The following is a 20,004-nucleotide window of genomic DNA, read 5'->3' as shown; positions in this document are numbered from 1 at the left end:
GAGGGAGGGAGAGACAGAGAGAGCTCCCATCCACGGGTTCCCTCCCAGATAGCCACAATGGCTAGGGTTTGACCAAGTTGAAACCAGAGTTTCATCCAGGTCTCCCATGTGGGTGGCTGAGGCCCAAACACCTGGGCCATCTTCTGCTGCTTTTCCAGGCCATTAGCAGAGAGCTGGACTGGAAGTGGAGCAGCTGGGACACAAACTGGCACCCATATGGGATGCTGGTGTTACAGGCAGAGGCTTTACCTGCTGCACCACAACTCAGGCCTCCTAGTTTACTTTTTTTTCCCATAATACTTCATATATAGTGCCGTAGTCCCCTTGTCTTTGAGGATATATTCCAACCCTGTGGGTTGCCTAAAACTGTGGATAATACTTAATGCTATATGTACTATGTTTTTTTATTTTTTTATTTTTGACAGGCAGAGTGGACAGTGAGAGAGAGAGAGACAGAGAGAAAGGTCTTCCTTTTCCGTTGGTTCACCCTCCAATGGCCGCCGCGGCCAGCGCACTGCGGCCAACGCACCGCGCTGATCCGATGGCAGGAGCCAGGTGCTTCTCCTGGTCTCCCATGGGGTGCAGGGCCCAAGCACTTGGGCCATCCTCCACTGCACTCCCTGGCCACAGCAGAGAGCTGGCCTGGAAGAGGGGCAACCGGGACAGAATCCGGCACCCCGACCGGGACTAGAACCCGGTGTGCCGGCGCCGCAAGGCGGAGGATTAGCCTAGTGAGCTGTGGCGCCGGCCTTGTACTATGTTTTTTTCTTACAAATACATGACAAAGCTTAATTTATGACATAGACACAGTAAGGTATTAATACTATAATTGGCTCAACCATTAAGATACCTGCATTAGAGTCCCTACTAGGTTTGAGTCCCAGGCTCTGTTTCCAATTCCAGCTTCCTTCCAGTGACCACTCTGGAAGGTGGCAAATAACGATGTAAGTATTTGGGTCCCTGCTACCCACATGAGATACCCAGAAGGAGGGCCAAGCTCCTGGCTTTGTCCTGGTCCAGACCTGGCTGTTGTAGACATTTGAGGATTGAATCAGTGGATGCAAGATACTCTCCCTCCTTATTCTTTCCACCTCCCTCCTTCTCTCTCCCTCTCTCCCTTTCAAATAAAATAAATAAAAAATTTTAAAATAATAAAAAGAATAGTTGTAACAATATAATGTAGTAGATGTTCATGAACACGGTATCTCTCTCAAAATATCTTACTATGTTTTCAGCTAAAGAAGTGAAACAGTTTTATGGCTTTTTTTTTTTTTTTTTTTTTTTTTTTTGGTATACCCAAATTGTCAGCATCACCACTTTATGCTTTAGGGCCATTATTAAGTAAAATAAGGGTTACCTGAGCACAATCACTGTGATACCTCAGCAGTTGGTCTCATGACCAATATATCTTAAAAGTGACGAAAAGGCAGGGAGCATATGTAGCATGGATTTGCCGGACAAAAGGGTGATCCACATCCCAGGTGGAGGGTGAAAGGTTTCATCATGCTAATCAGAACATTGTGCAAGGGCCGTCACTGTGGCTCAGCAGGTTAATGCCCTGGCCTGCAGTGCTGGCATCCCATATGGGTGCCAGTTGAAGACCTGGCTGTTCCTCTTCCGATCCAGCTCTCTGCTATGGCCTGGGAAAGCAGTACAAGATGCTTGGGCCCTTGGGCCTCTGCACCCACGTGGGAGACCCAGAAGAAGCTCCTGGCTTCGGATTGGTGCAGCTCCAGCCATTGTGGCCAATTGGGGAGTGAACCATTGGATAGAAGACCTCTCTCTCTCTCTCTCTCTCTCTCTCTCTGCCTCTCCTCTCTCTGTGTAACTCTGACTTTCAAATAAATAAATCTTTAAAAAAAAAAAAAAAACAATGTGCAATTTGAAAGTTACAAATTGTTTATTTCTGGAATTTTTCATCTAGTATTTTGGGACTACAATTGACTGGGTAATTGAAGTCACAGGAAATGAAACCATGGAAAGGAAAACTGTAGCTGCGGGGTAGGGGGGACACTACTGTAACTTCAGTAGTTAGAAATTTATCACCTTCCTTGCATGAAAAAGGCACAGTCCTTGCCCTAGGAAGCTTACAGTCTATCATGTAATGGGCTTACATGGCAATACATGTGTCAAGGGCTGTGACAAGGGCCAGCATAAGGACTGTGAAGCACAGTGGCAGGGCATCCACTGTAGTCTTAAAGGATCAAAGAAGACTTCCCAGAGAAGGTGACATTTAAGAAAAGACCTGAAAGGGGCCGATGTTGTGGCATAGTGGGTTAAGCCGCTGCCTGCAATGCTGGAATCCCATATGGGCACCAGTTCAAGTTCCAGCTGCTCCTCTTCTGATCCTGCTTGTGTACCTAAAAAGGCAGCGGAGGATGACCTAAGTTCTTGGGCCCCTGCACCCATATGGGAGATCCTGATAGAACTCTGGCTACTGGCTTCAGCCTGGCCCAGCCCTGGCTGTTGTCGCCATTTGGGGAGTAAATCAGCAGATGGAAGGTCTCTCTGTCTCTCTCTAACTCTGCCTTTCAAATAAATAAAGTCAATCTTAAAAAAAAAAAAAAAAAGAAAGAAAGAAAGAAAGAAATGACCTAAGGCTGAATGGTAGTGAAGCAAGAGAGAAGTCAGGGTAGGGCCGGCGCCGCGGCTCACTAGGCTAATCCTCCGCCTTGCGGCGCCGGCACACCGGGTTCTAGTCCCGGTCGGGGTGCCGGATTCTATCCCGGTTGCCCCTCTTCCAGGCCAGCCCTCTGCTGTGGCCAGGGAGTGCAGTGGAGGATGGCCCAGGTGCTTGGGCCCTGCACCCCATGGGAGACCAGGAGAAGCACCTGGCTCCTGCCATCGGATCAGCGTGGTGCACTGGCCTCAGCGCACCGGCCATGGCGGCCATTGGAGGGTGAACCAACGGCAAAGGAAGACCTTTCTCTCTGTCTCTCTCTCTCTCACTGTCCACTCTGCCTGTCAAAATAAATAAATAAATTTTAAAAAAATTAAAAAAAAAAAAAGAAGAAGTCAGGGTAGAAGAGTAATAGGTACAAAGGCCTAAAAGAGGAAAACGTTATGTTTGATGCAGAGAATACTATGAGTGTCCTGGGACAAGGGCCAGATTTCAAGGGATGAGGAGTAAGGTAACAGGATCCAGATCATAAGAAGTTTGTAAGGTAAATTAATGTGGTTTACTGCAAAAGGCTGTAACTTCTTCCCCTTTCTCTCTGCTTGTTCTTTTGTTTTATAATTTTGAAGCTCCTCCTGTCAAAAGGTCAGCTCTGTTTTTGTACCCTTTGGATCTTGGGTTGGCTATGTAGCTTCTTTGACCAATGAGATGATGTGAACAGTCTTAGAAATACTTGAGTATTATATTTTACTTTCTGCTTCCCCTGGCAACACTACGACAATGACCATATGAGAGAGTGCAGGCTGGATGATGAGAGTCACATAACTAAGTTTCCACATCACCCCAACTAACATTGAACCAGTGTTATGAGGCTGTCTTAGATCACTTCAATCTGATCAGAGAAACCATCCAGCCATGCCATAGAGTTATGAGAACTAACAAAGATTTGTTGACTGAAAATGCTGAGTTTTGGGGTGATTATGATACAGCCAAAGCAATAAAGATTATAAGTGAGGGTGTGATGTGTTCAAACTAGCATGGTGTAGGGGCTGGCGCTGTGGTGTAGCTGGTAAAGCTGCTACCTGCAGTGAGTGCCAGCATCCCATATGGACACTGGATCAAGTCCCAGCTGCTCCACTTCTGATTGCTCTCTGCTATGGCCTGGGAAAGCAATAGAAGATAGCCCAAGTCCTTGGGCCCCTGCACCTGTGTGGGAGACCCAGAAGAGGCTCCAGGCTCCTGGCTCCTGGCTTCAGATAGGCACAGCTCTGGCCATTGCGGCCAACTGGGGAGTGAACCAGCAGACAGAAGACTCTCTTTCTCTTTCTCTCTCTCTCTCTCTCTCTCTCTCTGTCTCTCTGCCTCTCCTCTCTCTGTGTAATTTTGCCTTTCAAATAAATAAATAAATCTTAAAAAAAAAAAAAAAACAACTAGCATGGTGTAAAGATCTCACTGGCTTCCAGGAGGAGGGTGGTTTGGAGGAAGATGACTCTGGAAGTGGAGAGGCTAGGAGGGAAGCCATTGTAGTTGTTCTGGGTGACAGAGGATAGCAGCCTGAACTAGGATGGTGAGAGAGAGAGAAGTGAATTGTTTTAGAAGATATTTGTGAGGTAAATTCATAAACTGGTTATTGTCTGGATTTGAGGATGATGATAATGGTGGAAAGGGATGAGTAGTGGGTGCTCCCCTGACTCCCAAGTTCTTCTGGCTTGGCTGGTTGAATGGATTGTGGTGCCAGTCATTGAGAACCTAGGAGAGCAGACAAAGTTTGGAAGAGAATGTGAACTCAACATGAGTCATATTGAATGTGTAATGCATGGAGACTGGAGACAGTCGAGTGGAGATTTCCTTTAAGCAAAGGAAATCAACAGGTCAGGTGAATTCTAGAGAGGGGTCTGGACTGGAGATAGATTTGGAAGTCATAAAGATCTGATGGCATTTCCTAGACCAAAGGCCAGTAGCTTGGGAAGCAGAGAAACAAGGACAGATCCCTAAGGAAAGCTGGTACACCAAGGGTGGACAGGGAAGGGGACCCTACACAAGATGAGAAACAGGGAGATTTTATAGTTACTTTCAGTTAATGTTTTAGATAGAGTGTCATACTGTTGATGTATTATGGTTGACCTCTCTTGGCACCAAACCTGCATGTTCAGATACCTTCCACACACCCTCACAAAATATCCTGCTGCTACTTCACATTTGGTGATTCCAAAGACAAAATACAGATTTTTTCCAGACCATAACCACTGGTCTCCTGTGTTCCCTCTTTTCTGTAAATGGCACCACTGCCCTCCAAGTCATCTTTGATTCCTGCTCCCTTATCTGTATATATTCAATACATTGTCAAATATTAATTATACCTCTGCAGTCTCTTGTGTCCGTCCCCCCCCCCTTTTTTTTTGACAGGCAGAGTGGACAGTGAGAGAGAGAGAGATAGAGAGAAAGGTCTTCCTTTGCCGTTGGTTCACCCCCCCCCCCCAATGGCTGCTGTGGCCGGCGCACCGTGCCGATCTGAAGCCAGGAGCTAGGTGTTTCTCCTGGTCTCCCATGTGGGTGCAGGGCCCAATGACCTGGGCCATCCTCCACTGCCTTCCCGGGCCACAGCAAAGAGCTAGACTGGAAGAGGAGCAACCAGGACAGAATCCGGCGCCCCAACCGGGACTAGAACCCGGGGTGTCGGCGCCGCAGGCAGAGGATTAGCCTATTGAGCCACGGTGCTGTCCCCCCCTTTTTAAAAGATTTTATTTAGCCTTTTTCACCAAGATGGCGCCGAAGGCGAAGAAGGAAGCTCCTGCCCCTCCTAAAGTCGAAGCCAAAGCGAAGGCCTTGAAGGCCAAGAAGGCAGTGCTGAAAGGCGTCCACAGCCACAAGAAGAAGAAGATCCGCACGTCCCCCACCTTCCGGCGGCCCAAGACGCTACGCCTCCAACGGCAGCCCAAATACCCTCGGAAGAGCGCCCCCAGGAGAAACAAGCTTGACCACTATGCCATCATCAAGTTCCCCCTGACCACGGAGTCGGCCATGAAGAAGATAGAAGACAACAACACACTGGTGTTCATTGTGGATGTCAAGGCCAACAAGCACCAGATCAAACAAGCTGTGAAGAAACTCTATGACATTGATGTGGCCAAAGTCAACACCCTGATCAGACCTGACGGAGAGAAGAAGGCGTATGTGCGGCTGGCTCCTGACTATGATGCTCTGGACGTTGCCAACAAAATTGGGATCATCTGAACGGAGTCCAGCTGGCTAATTCTAAATATATGTTTTTTCACCATAAAAAAAAAAAAAGATTTTATTTATTTGACAGGTAGAATTACAGACAGTGAGAGAGAGAGACAGTGAGAGAGAGAGAGAGACAGAGAGAAAGGTCTTCCTTCCATTGGTTCACTCCTCAAATGGCCGCAATGGCCGATCCAAAGCCAGGAGCCAGGTGCTTCCTCCTGGTCTCCCATGCGGGTACAGGGGCCCAAGCACTTGGGCCATCTTCTACTGCTTTTCCAGGCCACAGCAGAGAGCTGGACAGGAAGAGGAGCAGCCGGGACTAGAACCAGCGTCCATGTGGGATGCTGGTGCCCCAGACGGAGGATTAACCAAGTGAACCACAGCGCCGACCCAGTTGGTCCCCTTTTTTTTACAGCTCTAAATAACAACAAGATTTAACCTTTTTTTTCTTTTCATTTATCCTCTTGTAATAACCTAACTATACCATATTCTGATTCCCTATTCCAAGTCACTCAGCCCTTTTAATTGCCCTAATGAGTCGTTTCTGATATTGGCATTCCCTTACTCAAAAACTTTAATAATGGGTTACTCTTTATCCTGAGCACTTTAAACTCTTCAGTGGGATGAGCATTTGGTGCAACAGTTAGGTGGCCGTTTGGGGTGCCTGTGTTACGTACAGAGTGCCTGGTTTGAATCTTGGCTACTCTGCTTTCCACCCAGCTTCCTGCTAATGTGTACCCTGGGAGGTAGCCGATGTTGGCTCACACACTTGTGAGTTTCCACATGCTTGCCACTTCTGTGGGAGATCTGGAAAGAGTTCTGTGCTTCTGGCTGCAGCCTGGTTCAGCTCTGGCTGTTGTGGGTATTTGGGGAATGAACCAGTGGATTAAAGATTTCTGTCTTTCTGCCTTTCAAATAAAATGAAAATAAATAAGTAAAATCACAATAAGCCCTTCACAGTATGGCCAAAGTTTATTCTTCCGAAGCATACTCCATACATTAGCAAACACTAGGTTCATCAGCCCTTTGTGTTTAATAGGCTTTCATAACTCCTACAGCCTTGTTCATCCTTTACCTTCAGCCTAGAATGCTGTTCTCTGTCCATCTTTTTGTGTGTGTGTGAAAATCCTATCTGTATATCAGTGACTATTACAAGCACCATCAGAGCCTTTCTCTGTCTCACCTGATACTTGTGATCTTGCCTGTATGCCAGCCTTCCTCCATCCCCTACTTTCCTTCCATCTATATTGGAACCCCACCAGTTGGGGTTCAGTGTTAGGAAGCCGAACTTGCTCTAGCTATTTTTGAAAGTGCCTTCAGTAAGCATTGGATGCTCCTAATGATATTCTGAGATATTCTATACTTAATTATAAAAGCCTGAGTGGGGAGGAGGGAAGAGATAAGCAAAGTTAATCAGTTAACAGCTTTGGGCAAAGCCGACACAAAGACTGTTTCACATTCCTGAATGTGTGTTGAAACCTGGACTTAAATCCCATTACAGCTGACCACCAGGGCCACCTGCACCCTGTTTATATATAAACTTTCCAAACTGTTCACCCAACCGGTACAGAAGCAACAATTACCTCCCTTTAAGGACTGCCCTCCTGTTGCAAAGCCCCTTCCCCCTTGCTTATCCTCCTCTGATCTATAGCCAGTGTAGGTTCTATGTAAACGGCTTAGCCTTTCATTCCCCAAATTTCTATAATGATGTTAGCTCTGGGTCCACTGACCACTTTCCAATTGCTACTAAGCCCTGCTTCTGGTAGTTGCAAGAATTTGTCCCGGGACCTGGTCCTTGTTGTTGTTGTTTTTCCCTTGGCTGTCATTTGTTATGACTAAGTAAACCTTTTTGCCTAAGAGATCTGAAAGTGGGCTGGTGTTACACAGCAGGTTAAGCTGCCATCTGTAAACCCAGCATTCCATATGGGCACTGGTTCAAGTCCTAGCTGCTCCACTTCCAACTCCTTGCTAATACGCCTGGGAAAGTAGCAGAAGATGGCCCAAGTCTTGGGTCCTGCCACCCACATGGGAGACCTGGATGAAGCTCCTAGATGGGAGATGTGTGTATGTGTGTGTGTATGTGTGTGTATGTGTCCCTTTCTGTCTGTAACTCTAACTTTCAAATAAATAAATAAGTCTTTAAAAAATAAAGATGACAAGGTCTGAAGAATTTAAAAACAACAGCCTGTAGGCTAATCCTGCAGCATTAACTTTCTAGAACCTCTGTCAACTGGCTCACCAGGAGAGCAAGTAGAACTGTCCCACTAGGGAAGCTAAGCTGCCGCCACCTACAGCTGCTTTTTAGTACTTAGGAAGCTATTCTGGGACGCCTGAATGCTGCTGCATAAAACCTGGTATTTCCACAGCTGTGCTCAGCAGCAGAAAAAAGAACTGCAAACACCAGGGATGAGGCCTCTTCCACACTTCCCCATTCACATCAACCACGAACGCATCTAATTGGTAGAGTCAAATCCAGACATAGACCCCCACGCAGGGGAGTCTGGGAAATGTAGTTTTAAGCTATAGTACAGGCCGGCACCGCGGCTCACTAGGCTAATCCTCCACCTTGCAGCACCGGCACACCGGTTCTAGTCCCAGTCGGGGCGCCGGATTCTGTCCCAGTTGCCCCTCTTCCAGGCCAGCTCTCTGCTGTGGCCAGGGAGTGCAGTGGAGGATGGCCCAAGTCCTTGGGCCCTGCACCCCATGGGAGACCAGGGTAAGTACCTGGCTCCTGCCATTGGATCAGCGCGGTGCGCTGGCCGCAGCGGCCATTGGAGGGTGAACCAACGGCAAAGGAAGACCTTTCTCTCTGTCTCTCTCTCTCACTGTCCACTCTGCCTGTCCAAAAAAAAAAAAAAAAAAAAAACACAAAACTATAGTACAGAAGTCTACTTATGAAGAGGTTGGAATGGATGTGAAGTCCACTGTTTCTTCCATGGTCATTTACTGTGAGCCGGGAGCTGTTGTACCTGTAATACTTTTCCTAAGTAACCTTAGTATATAATTTAACCTTACTGAATTAATAAATTACTGAATAATCAAGTCCTCTAAGGCAGGAGATATGTATGAGTAATTTCTAAACCCTCCTGAACACAGTAAATACACAGAATTCTCTATAGGGTGTAATAACTGACTGTTTGATAAGTGAGTGAAATTTATTCATCTTGCCAAGAGTAGCACCCCTACTTGTATTTAAGGAAAACCTTTTAAAATTAATCCAAGACAAGGTAGTAATTAGAAGGGAGTATGAAAAACTCTAAGGGAAAATTAGATTTATTTACATGAAAAATAGAAATTGGAATGAGACTTTGGCTGCAAATTACTCCTTTTTTTCTCAACACTGAAAAAAAGAGAGCCTGTGGAGGGCCTGTGTTACAATAATGTCAGGAATAATGGAGGAAGTATCCTATGGGGAATGTGCACCTGCCATTGTTGAGAGTGAGACGATTAAGGTGATGGGTTTAACTGTGATCTATAAACTAAGATCTCCTTATTAAGAATAAAGGCAGGGGGCCAGGGCTGTGGTGTAGTGGGTTAATCCTCCGCCTCTGGGGCTGGCATCCCATATGGGTGCTGGTGCTAGTCCTGGCTGCTCCTCTTCTGATCCAGCTCTCTGTTGTGGCCTGAGAAAGCAGTGGAGGATGTCCCAAGCACTTGGGCCCCTGCACCTGTGTGGGAGACCTGGAAGAGGCTCCTGGCTCCTGGCTTCGGATTGGCCCAGCTCCAGCTGTTGCAGCCATTTGGGGAGTAAACCAGTGGATGGAAAAGCTTTCTCTCTGTCTCTCCCTCTCTCTGTCTGTAACTCTGCCTTTCAAATAAATAAATAATAAAATATTAACATAAAAAAGAAAGGCAGATGACCTACTGTGCTGATTATGATAAGGCAGAAAGGAAAAAATAGTTATTAGAAAACTTGTGGGGCCGGCATTATGGCATAGGGGTAAAGCTGCCACCTGCAGTGCCGGCATCCCATATGGGCGCCAGTTCGAGTCCCAGCTGCTCCACTTCCAGTCCAGCTCTTTGCTATGGCCTGGGAAAGCAGTGGAAGATGGCCCAGGTCCTGCACATATGTGGGAGAACCAGAGGAAACTCCTGGCTCCTGGCTTCAGATTGGTCTAGCTCCAGCCATTGTAGCCATTTGGAGAGTGAATCAGCGGATGGAAGATCTCTCTCTCTCTCTTTCCCTCTCTCTCTTTCTCTCTCTCTGCTTCTGCCTCCCTGTAACTTTGCCTTTCAAATAAATAAATAAAATTTAAAAAATAAAAGAAAATATGTGCATTTGGAGAGCAAGAGGGACTATCATGCCATACAACTAGATAGCAAGTTTGATCAGTTTGATCAACTTGACTTCATGGCTGTTGACACATGAGAATGTAAAGACTGTAAAAATGAATTTCAGTAAGGGTTTGAGTGGTAACTTGTTACATTAAGATACAACAAATAATATATATTATATTGGAAATCTTTTCTTTATCTGAAATAAGAGGCTCACCTAAAGAGACATTTCTGGGGAGGAGGAGTGGTAACCTCAATTCAGAGTTTAACTTGCCATGTGACCTTGGGCTGGTCTTTATTGGCGGACTTCCCACATCTGTGTGCCCTCTGGAGCTGGAGGTTCGTCTGTCCCAGGGGTTCTAAACCTTGCCTTAGAATCCCCTGGAGGCTCCTTGCGCCTTCTCTGAGCAGCAGCAGCAGCCTTGGTTCCCATGAGTCCCAGGGGTGCTAATGATGCCCTTCTGAAGAATCACACCGGTGTACCACCTGTGTGTGCAGAATGGGCTCAGGCTGGCCTGAAAGTCTGCTGCTCCTCCTCTTTTCCCTCTTTAGATTAGTAACTCCATCATTGACCCAGGGGCCCAGGCCAGAAATGCGGAAGGAGAAGAGTAGAGTAGCCCCAAGACTTCTCTTCCTTGCCTATCTCCACACACAGGCACTGTGGATTCTGCCTCCCCAAGGACTTCCCAGTAGGGCCTGGAGGGGAGGGGGGTAGGTTTTAGTTTTATTCCAGGCTCTTGCTATGCACAAAGATAAGAATTCTGGGTGCTGACGTATATAAGTAACTTTTACTCAAAAGGTGAGAAAGCAAACACACACACACACACACACCCATCTACACACACACACGAGCATGGGTTGCCTCACAGAGAGATACCTGTCATCAGTGGGCAGTGGACCAAAAGGAGACAGGGATTGGGGAGGGGAGACAGAGAGAGCACCCCAGTACCTCCTTTAGTTGTGGTCTCCATTGGAAGAGAGAGAGAGAGAGAGCGCACCTCCTTTTACCAGCAGGGAATGGGGGTGTGGAGGGTGCAGTTTGCCTCTGTAGGCATGAAGCTACCAGGGAGTTTTATGATACCTCCATAAAATTCCTCAGTGGATCTTAATATACATATTTCTATAGCATTTTTCCCCAGGTCCCCGATGAAGCAGTTGAATCCCAGGAAAGAGAGTGCTTTTGATTGGCAAGTAGATAGAATTACAGCAGTACCTCCAGCTCAACAGATGCTAGCTGACTGCTTAACCCACATCACTTGTCTTGTTCCATCCTATAATAGCCTTTTTCCTTTACCTCCCTGTCCCCCTTTGCCCAACCTCACCCCAGGCAATCCATTCTTTTTTGTTTTTAAAAAATTTTTTTCATTTATTTGATAGACAGAGATCATCCATCTAGTGGTTCACTCCCCAAATGCTTGCCAGGGTGTGGGCCAAGCTGAAATCAGGAAACTGAAACTCAATCCGTGCCTCCCACTTGGGTGGCAGGGTCCCAACTACTTGAGCCATCTCTTGTTGCCTCCCTGGGTACACATTAGCAGGAAACTGGATCCGATACACAGTGGGAACCCAGACACTTCACTATGGGACCCAGACTTTCCAAGCAGCATCTTAATTACTGTGCCAAATGCTTACCCCCTAGCCAATCCATTCTGCAGATATTCCTAAAATTTAAACATGCTGGTAACATTTCTGTGCTCAAGATACTTTAATGCCTTCCCATAGTTTTTTGGGTTTGTTTTGTTTTTACAGAGTTATATATAGAGACAGAGTTCTTCCATCCACTGGGTCACTCCCCAAATGACTGTGATGGCCAGAGCTGGACTGATCTGAAGTCAGGAGTCAAGGGCTTCTTCTGGGTCTCCTACATGGGTGCATGGGCCTAAGGACTTGGGCCATCTTCTGCTGCTTTCCCAGGCTATAGCAGAGAACAGGATCTGAAGTGGAGCAGCAAAGACTCAAACCAGCATTCATATGGGATGCTGACACTGCAGATGATGGGTTTATCTGCTACTCCACAGTGCTGGCCCCCTTCCCACAGTTTTTAAGATAAAATTTAGGGGCTGGCGCCATGGCTCACTTGGTTAATCCTCCACCTTGCAGCGCTGGCATCCCATATGAGCACCGGGTTCTAGTCCCGGCTGCTCCTCTTCCAGTCCAGCTCTTTGCTGTGGCCCGGGAAGGCAGTGGAGGATGGCACAAGTGCTTGGGCTCCTGCACCCGTATGGGAGACCAGGAGGAAGCACCTGGCTCCTGGCTTCGGATCAGTGCAGCGCCCCGGCCGTGGCGGCCAATTGGGGGGGTGAACCAACGGAAGGAAGACCTTTCTCTCTGTCTCTCTCTCTAACTCTGCCTGTCGGGGAAAAAAAAAAAAAAAGCATATGCCAGGACCGGTGCTGTGGCGCAGCAGGTTAATGCCCTGGCCTGAAGCGCTGGTATCCCATATGAGTTCCGGTTCAAAAGCAGTGGAAGATGGCCCAAGTCCTTGGGCCCCTGCACCTGCATGGGAGACCCCGAGGAAGCTCCTGGCTCCTGGCTTCAGATCAACACAGCTCCAGCCATTGCGGCCAATTGGGGAGTGAACCAACAGATGGAAGAACTCTCTCTCTCTCTCTCTCTGCTTCTCCTCTCTCTGTGTAACTCTTTCAATTAAAATGAATAAATCTTTAAAAAAAAAAAAGAGCATATGCCATTACTAATCACTTAGCAGTACATTTCTGCTCCTTTAAAATCCAGCTCCATACTGGCTACTTTCTGTGCTCCACCTCTTGGTTCCAGTAGCATCCTGATCCTCTGTGTAGTATTGCATTGTAACCATCTGTTGATTGGCATCTCATTTTCTCCCTTCTAGAAAATAGGGCCACATGGGGATTCTGAGTGAGGAGTGGGCGGGGCCTGGAAATCTGCGTGCCCAACAAGCTCCTGGGACATTCTGAAGACTCCAGCCTTGGTTTTAAGTGGTGCCAGACGCTCTTCTAGTCATCTGGAGTGCAATGGAGGCAAAGATCCCTACCCTCTAGGAGCTTGCTTTGTCAAGCAATAAACAAATACAAGCAGGAAATCACTGCATATTTTAGAAAGTGATGAATACTATGGAAAAGTTCAAACTGTGAGTGGGGGCTGGGCGGCATGTGGCACTGCAGGTTAAGCTGCCTGTGTTGATATCCCTTATCAGAGCACTGGGTCTAGTCCCAGCTGCTCTGCTTCTGACCCTGCTCCCTGTTAATCTGGGAAAGCTGCACATGGGAGACCCAGATGGAGTTCCAGGCTCATTGTGGCCATTTGGGGCGTGAACTAGTGAGTGAGTGGAAGATCTCTCTCTCTCCCTCTCTCTGTCACTCAGCCTTTCAAACAAACAAATAAAATAGTTTTTTAAAAATCATCTTCTAAGGGAAAAAAAAAAGAATAGTGAGGGCACTTTCTTATACTTTGTCAATATTTACTACTAAATTACTACAAGTAGTAATTTATTTAATGTGCACAATATAAATAAGCCAGGATTTAAAAGGCAGGATTTAACCTGCACTGAGTCAGAAGAGAACATGAGATTTGTGAAATTCAGGTCTGATTTCCTTTATAAAGTTGGCAATAAATGGCTTTCCTTTAGTTCAACAGGAAAGATACAATTTAGTAGCTCAGGGAATTGCTTCCAAGGAGTCAAAAGTAAATTATGTTGACATAAATATTTTACTACTATATTTGAAAAAGAAAAAAAAAGGAAACCAAAACTGTTTTGTACTTATCTACAAGACTGAATTAATTTTATTATTTACAAACAACAACAAACGCTTTTACTCCAAAACTTCTTATGTCCTCACCTCCTCATTTTGATTTTTTGTTTGTTCACATTTTCACTTTTAGGTAAAAAGACCTAGGTCCTTTTATCACAAGACTTTTGCTTTGCCTCTCTGGGGTGCTTCAAAGTAAGACAATCTGTTTCAGTGGGGAAAATCACGCCTTCATCTGTACTCTCAAACCGCTTAATCAAAAGATCTACTGTTTCACCATACACAGTCTTAAAAGTCAAAATTAAGTCACCTACAGAGTCAGCTAAAGGAGCGATTAGCGATGAGCTTGTTTGGCACAGCAGTGGGAATGGTTTCGGAAAGTCCTACCGCAAGGAAAGAGTTTTCTTTCACTTGTTAAAATCTGGAACTGCGCTAATTCTGTTGACTGTCAGTTCCTGCAGGGTGTTTACACAAAGGTACTTCTAAATGAAGAGTCATTTTTAGAGCAATTAGAGAAGAGGCTAGACAGAGAAAGGGGACTGGGGCCCGCGGGCCAGGGTGAAGGTTTATTGACGGGACAGGGTCAGGCGTCCCCTCCACCACCACAGCCCCCGCGCACCTGCCCTCCGGATACACCCAAGACCTTCCTGGCCCTGGCTCCCTGCCCTGAGCCAGTCCCCAGAAGAGTGTGCAGAGGAGGAAGAGGAGGGCCAGTTCTGCCTACACACAACAGTTCAGTATTGCAATGCAAGCTTGAAAATATCTGTGGGTCTTTTTCTGCTCCAGATGTTGTATCCCTTTAGGAAGAAGAAACTTTAAAACACACAAAGAATTGTCTGTTCTTTCCACTTTGTAGTTTGTAGTTATTATTGCATCCTGAAGAAAGAAATTGCCTGGGTAGAGCAGTCTTTTAGTTTCGTTTTTTAGTTTTGAGTTACAGGTTTCTGGCAAGCCCCCTGACCACTGCTGTTACCTGGTGGCGCCTATATTTCATCAAATTTAGACAGGCAGACTACCTGGATCCAGGCCCAGATGAACTGCAGGGACTGATACATCCATCCCACCCCTCCCCCAACATGCTCCTGCCTATCCCTTTAAGGGAATCTAAGACTTGGAGTTGCCGGATCCCCACGGGAGCTGAAGAAAAATGTGTTCTGGCATTCGCTGTAGCCCTGTGGTTTCCTCAGCCCTGCTTGCCCAGGGGCTCATGAACATCCCAGCAGTGCCCCCACTTCTCCCGGTTTAGTAATTAATGGAGGAAACATTATTTTGTTTTAAATAAAAACAAGCAGAGACATCTATCAGTACCCACTGTCAGGGCAGAATTTGTTTGACATCTTGTGATTGCTGCTTACAAAAAGAATGACAGCAGTTATTAAACAAATAAGCTGTTTACTGGTAGTTTTCAGATATCAGAGGAATATCCCTGGTAGTCTTGCTGCCTTTGCTTGCATGAGTAGGAAATAATAGAAGCATTAAACCTTGAAATCTGTGTTGTATTAGATTTGGAGTCATAATACAAATTCAAATGTATGCTTTTTAGCTGTGTAATATACTAGGAGCTTTTCTTTTTATTAGACAATATTTCAAACATTTGTTTTTAAGATTGCAGGGGGAGTATTACCAGTCAGTGTGATTGAACTTAATTGCATTTTTTATGAAAATTGTTTTTAGTCTATTTAAATGCATTAATAATTCTTTTCCTGTATTCTAGCTATTCCTGTAGTTCTGCCTTGATAAAAGGTTATGGAAAATTTGTCTATTTGCTTAAAAAACAGAATCATGAATTTAATTTCAATTTAATTGAGAACTTTTGAAATGAGAATGTGAGACTTAGTCAAGTGGGGAAAGCATTGACTGACTGTTTAGGAAGTAAAGTTTTTGTTCTCATATCACAATAATGTGATCTAAGAAAAATAATTCATCGCTGTTTGGCCAAGTTACCCACGAGGGAAGTGTTACTGTGATGTCAGATGACATAGAAGCATTGCAAGCTTCCACAGGCACTGGGTGACAGTGGGGATTTGCTGAGAAGTGAGGAGAGAGCGCCTTTTGGAATGTTGGTAATCGTCTGTATCTTCTTAGGTGCTTGGTTGCACAGGTGGTTGCATTTGTCAGAACTCATTGAATGCTACACTTCAGATTTGTGCAGGTCAAGTGGGCATTTGTCCTAGCAGTTAAGATGCTGGTTAGCACACCACCAGCCTCCCATATCAGAATACCTGGGCCTGGATCCTGGCTCCAGTTCCCAATCCCAGCTTCCTACCAATGCATACCCTGGGAGGCAGCAGGTGATAGCTCAAGTCGTTGGGCCCCTACCACTCACAGAAAATTAGGTTGAGTTCCCTTCACCCAGCTTCAGCCAGGGTACATCTAGGGAGTGAATCAGTGAATGAGAGCACTTGATCTATCCATCTGTCTATTTATGTATCTATCATCTATCTTTCTATCTCTTTGACTCTCAAGTAATTTTTTTTTTTTTTTGGCTTGGGGGGCCAGTGTTGTGGTATAGCAGGTTAAGCCGCTAACTGGGCTGTGATACTAACACCTAATACTAATGTGCCTGGGAGGCAGCAGGTGATGGTTCAAGTACTTGGATTCTGTTACCCATGTGGGAGACTAAAATGGAGTTCCTGGCTCCTGGCATCAGCCTGGCCCAGCCCTGGCTGCTATGGCCATTTGGGAGGTGAGCCAGCAGACAGAAGATCTCTGTGTCTCTCTGTCCTTCTGCCTTTCAAATAAATAAATGAATGAATAAATGAATATTTTAAAGAAGTGGATAGATGAGTATTGGAACATCTTAGAAGTGTGATAGAAGAAAATACAGTAAAATGTTACCTGTGAGGTTTAGATTGCAAATGTGAGTATTCACCATAAAATTCTTTCAATGTTTTTGTATGTTTGAACCTTTTTATGATAAAATCTTGGAGAAAATAAAGGCACTAGCTTTTGCTCATTTGGGTCTGTGTACTTCCATTTTTAATTTCCATCCATAATTCAAAGTCAGACCACCTGGATTAATGCCAAAAAGTGGGAGTGGTGTGAATGTAGCCGTTCAAATAAATAGAAAAAAGCCTCATACATTCTCGAGTTGCCTACCAAGAGACCACTGCCAAGCATGGAAGCCGAGAATGTCTTTAAAAACGAAAAGAGCTCTGAGAAACCCAAGCCAGAATGCCCAACCAGTGACCTCTCTTGAGTAGATAAAAACTGGCCTCTGGAACCCTTACCATGGAAAAGGATATGGCCTCCTGGCACATGATCTTCGCCAAGAGCAAGCAGGTGCTGCCCTGCTCTGTGCCTTATATTAAGGCCCTATCAAATGAAAATGGGCTTTCAGTTTTCCGCCAAATCCCAAAGATTTGGCCATGAGCTCCTCTACTTTTATCAGAATGCCAAGCTATCTCTTATATCCTGATGGAACCTTCTTTTAAAAGATATCTTGGGGCTGGTGCTGTGGTGCGGCAAGTAAAGCTGCCGCCTGCAGTGCCAGCATCCATATGGGCGCTGGTTTGTGTCCTGGCTGCTCCACTTCCAATCCAGCTCTCTGCTATGGTCTGGGAAAGCAGTGGAAGATGGCCCAAGTCCTTGGACCTCTGCACCCTTGTGGGAGACCCGGGGGAAGTCTGGCTCCTGGCTTTGGATCGGTGCAGCTCCAGCCGTTGCGGCCAATTGGGAAGTGAACCAGCAGATGAAAGACCTCTCTCTCTCTCTCTCTCTCCCTCTGCCTCTGCCTCTCTGTAACTCTGCCTTTCAAATAATTAAATAAATAAATCTTTTTAAAAAAATCCTTTAGTTAAAACCAAGATTCTTGGTTCCAATCTGGATTTTCTAAATCTGTATTTCTATAGTAGAACTCAGACATCTGCATTTTAGTAAGTATCCAGTGTAATACCATTGTAGTTATTGGACCACATGAAACATGTCATAGATATATTTTGATGGGTGTTACATTAACTGAGAGAATCTAATTTTTTTTGCTTTGAAAATTATTATTTGAGAGTCAAAGAGAGAGACATATATGCAGAGACAGACAAAGCGAGCTCCCATCTATTGGCCCGCTCCCCAAATGCCTACAACAGCCAGGACTGGAGCAGACTGAAGCCAGGAGCCTAGAACTCAATCCAGGTCTCCCACATGGATGGCAGGAACCCAATTACTTGAGCCGCCACTACTACCTCCCAGAATCTGCATTGACAAGAAGCTGGAGTTGGGAATGAGAGCTAGGATTTTAACTCTGGCACTCTGATAGGGAATATGGACATCCCAGCTGGCATGTTAACCCTTAGGCCAAATACTTGCGCCCCCTTTTAGCTTTTGTCATGAAATTATTTTCAAATTTCTCAAACTTCTTTTTAAAAATGTTTAATCATTTTTATTTATTTGAAAGACTATGTGATGGTGGGGTTGGGGGCACCTTCTATTTGCTGGTTCACTCCTCAGATGTCTGCAACAGCTGGGTCTGGGCCAGCCAAAGCCAGGGGTCAAGAATTCCATCTGGGTCTTTTATGCGGGTGGCAGAGACCCAAGTACTTCAGCCATCATCTGTTGCCTCCCAGACATTTCTGGATTGGAAGCAGAGGCGGGACTCCACAGCAGGCCCTCCAGTTCACAATGTGGGCATTGCAAGCTGCAACCTAACCAACTGTGCCATAATGTTTTAAACACACATTGGAGAGAATAGATTAATGAACTGGGGCTCATCACCCTACCAGTAATCTTGGTTCTCCTCCATACTCACCTTCTCCTCGCATACATCCTCCACAGACGGTCTCAGTAAATGTGAGTTGTACTATTAGAACTAGAAAGGTTTTAGTAGGCATCTATAAAATATTAAAATATGAGAACTTTTTAAAAAGATTTATGTATTTATTTGAAAGGCAGAGTTACAGAGACGCAGAGGCAGAGAGATAGAGAGAGAAGTCTTCCACTGGCTCACTCCCCAGATGACTGCAATGGCCTGAGCTGAGCCGATCCAAAGCCAGGAGAAGCCAGGAGCTTCTTCCAGGTGTTGCACATGGGCACAAGGACTTGGGCCATCTTCACTGATTCCTAGGCCTCAGCAGAGAGCTGGATTGGAAGTGGAGCAGCCAGGACTTGAACCAGAGCCCATATGGGATGCCAGTACTACAGGTGGCTGCTTACCTGCTATGACACAGCACCAGCCCCAGATATAAGAACTCTTAAAAACATAACCAAAGAAGGGGACAGGCCTGCAGGACAGAGGTTAAGGCACTGCTTGGGCTACTTGCATCCTATATCTGAGAGCCTGGCTTGAGTCCTGGGTACTCTGCCTCCCATCCAGCAGATGGGAACATAAGGTTGGATATGCCAAGATCACTCTGGGAATGGGACAGGAATGGACTCATTCCTCCCCCATTTCACATTGCTAGTTGTGTACCAGACATTGGAGAAGATGGTTAATACTGGAAAACTCTCAACCTCACACCACTCTGTCTCGAGTTAGACATCAATTGTCATCTTGTACTTAGAGGTAAATCAAATATGTGGATATTTTTGTGTGTGAGGATGTGTATTATATAGATCTTTTTATACATATATAAATACACATATTTGATTTTTCTTTCTGACTTACATTATGATTTTAAAAAGCTTTTTCTTTATTTGAAATTTGTCTTGTCATTTTTACTGAAGTTTGTAGGATGTTTTCCCTTCCTCAGCCTTTCGGGTCCAGTTACCATACTTTCTAGCTCATATTATGTCTGCTCAGCTGGATGGTTCTTCTGACAAGAAGGTACGGTCCAAATTGTAAAAGTTGGACTCTGAGATGAAGAAGTGCAGGTGCAAAGTGATAAGGATTTTACCAGACTGAAGTGACCAAACAGAAGAGAGGGACAGGTGGCAGCCGCTGCAGGCCTTGTGGTTTGGCAAGTGATTGATTCCGTGTGCCAGAGCCACTGTAGGTGCTGGAGTGGCAGAGCTCCTGGAGTTGCCATTCCAAGAGGGGCAACGACAGGACACACTTAGACAAGCAAACGTGATAACTACAAAGGGGAAAAGGGCTTTGAAGGAAATGCCAGCAAAAGGGTGCCAGTAATGCGGGAAACCACCAGACAGCATGGGCCTCGCTGGCCTCCCTGAGGAAGGGGCATCTGAGCTGAGGTCTGAAGGGTGCAGACGAGCCTGGGATGGAAGGAGCTG

At 45.8% G+C, this 20,004-nt stretch overlaps 1 protein-coding gene and 1 pseudogene across 9 annotated transcripts in view; both read left to right on the top strand.

Moving 5' to 3' along the window:
- The window catches only part of METAP1D (methionyl aminopeptidase type 1D, mitochondrial), a 99,361-nt gene that overhangs the window by 22,781 nt on the left and 56,576 nt on the right, over nt 1–20,004 (top strand). The window lies entirely within an intron of this gene.
- LOC108176858 (large ribosomal subunit protein uL23 pseudogene) lies at nt 1,268–5,870 on the top strand (annotated as a pseudogene). Its single transcript, XR_016230796.1, has one exon. The product of XR_016230796.1 is annotated as a large ribosomal subunit protein uL23 pseudogene (transcript).

Source organism: Oryctolagus cuniculus, chromosome 3 (genome assembly GCF_051225735.1).
Source record: "Oryctolagus cuniculus isolate XC-2025 breed Fujian yellow rabbit chromosome 3, ASM5122573v1, whole genome shotgun sequence".
Lineage (NCBI taxonomy): Eukaryota > Metazoa > Chordata > Mammalia > Lagomorpha > Leporidae > Oryctolagus > Oryctolagus cuniculus.
Note: the sequence above shows the minus strand (reverse complement) of the source record. Positions and strands in the feature narration are given on the sequence as shown.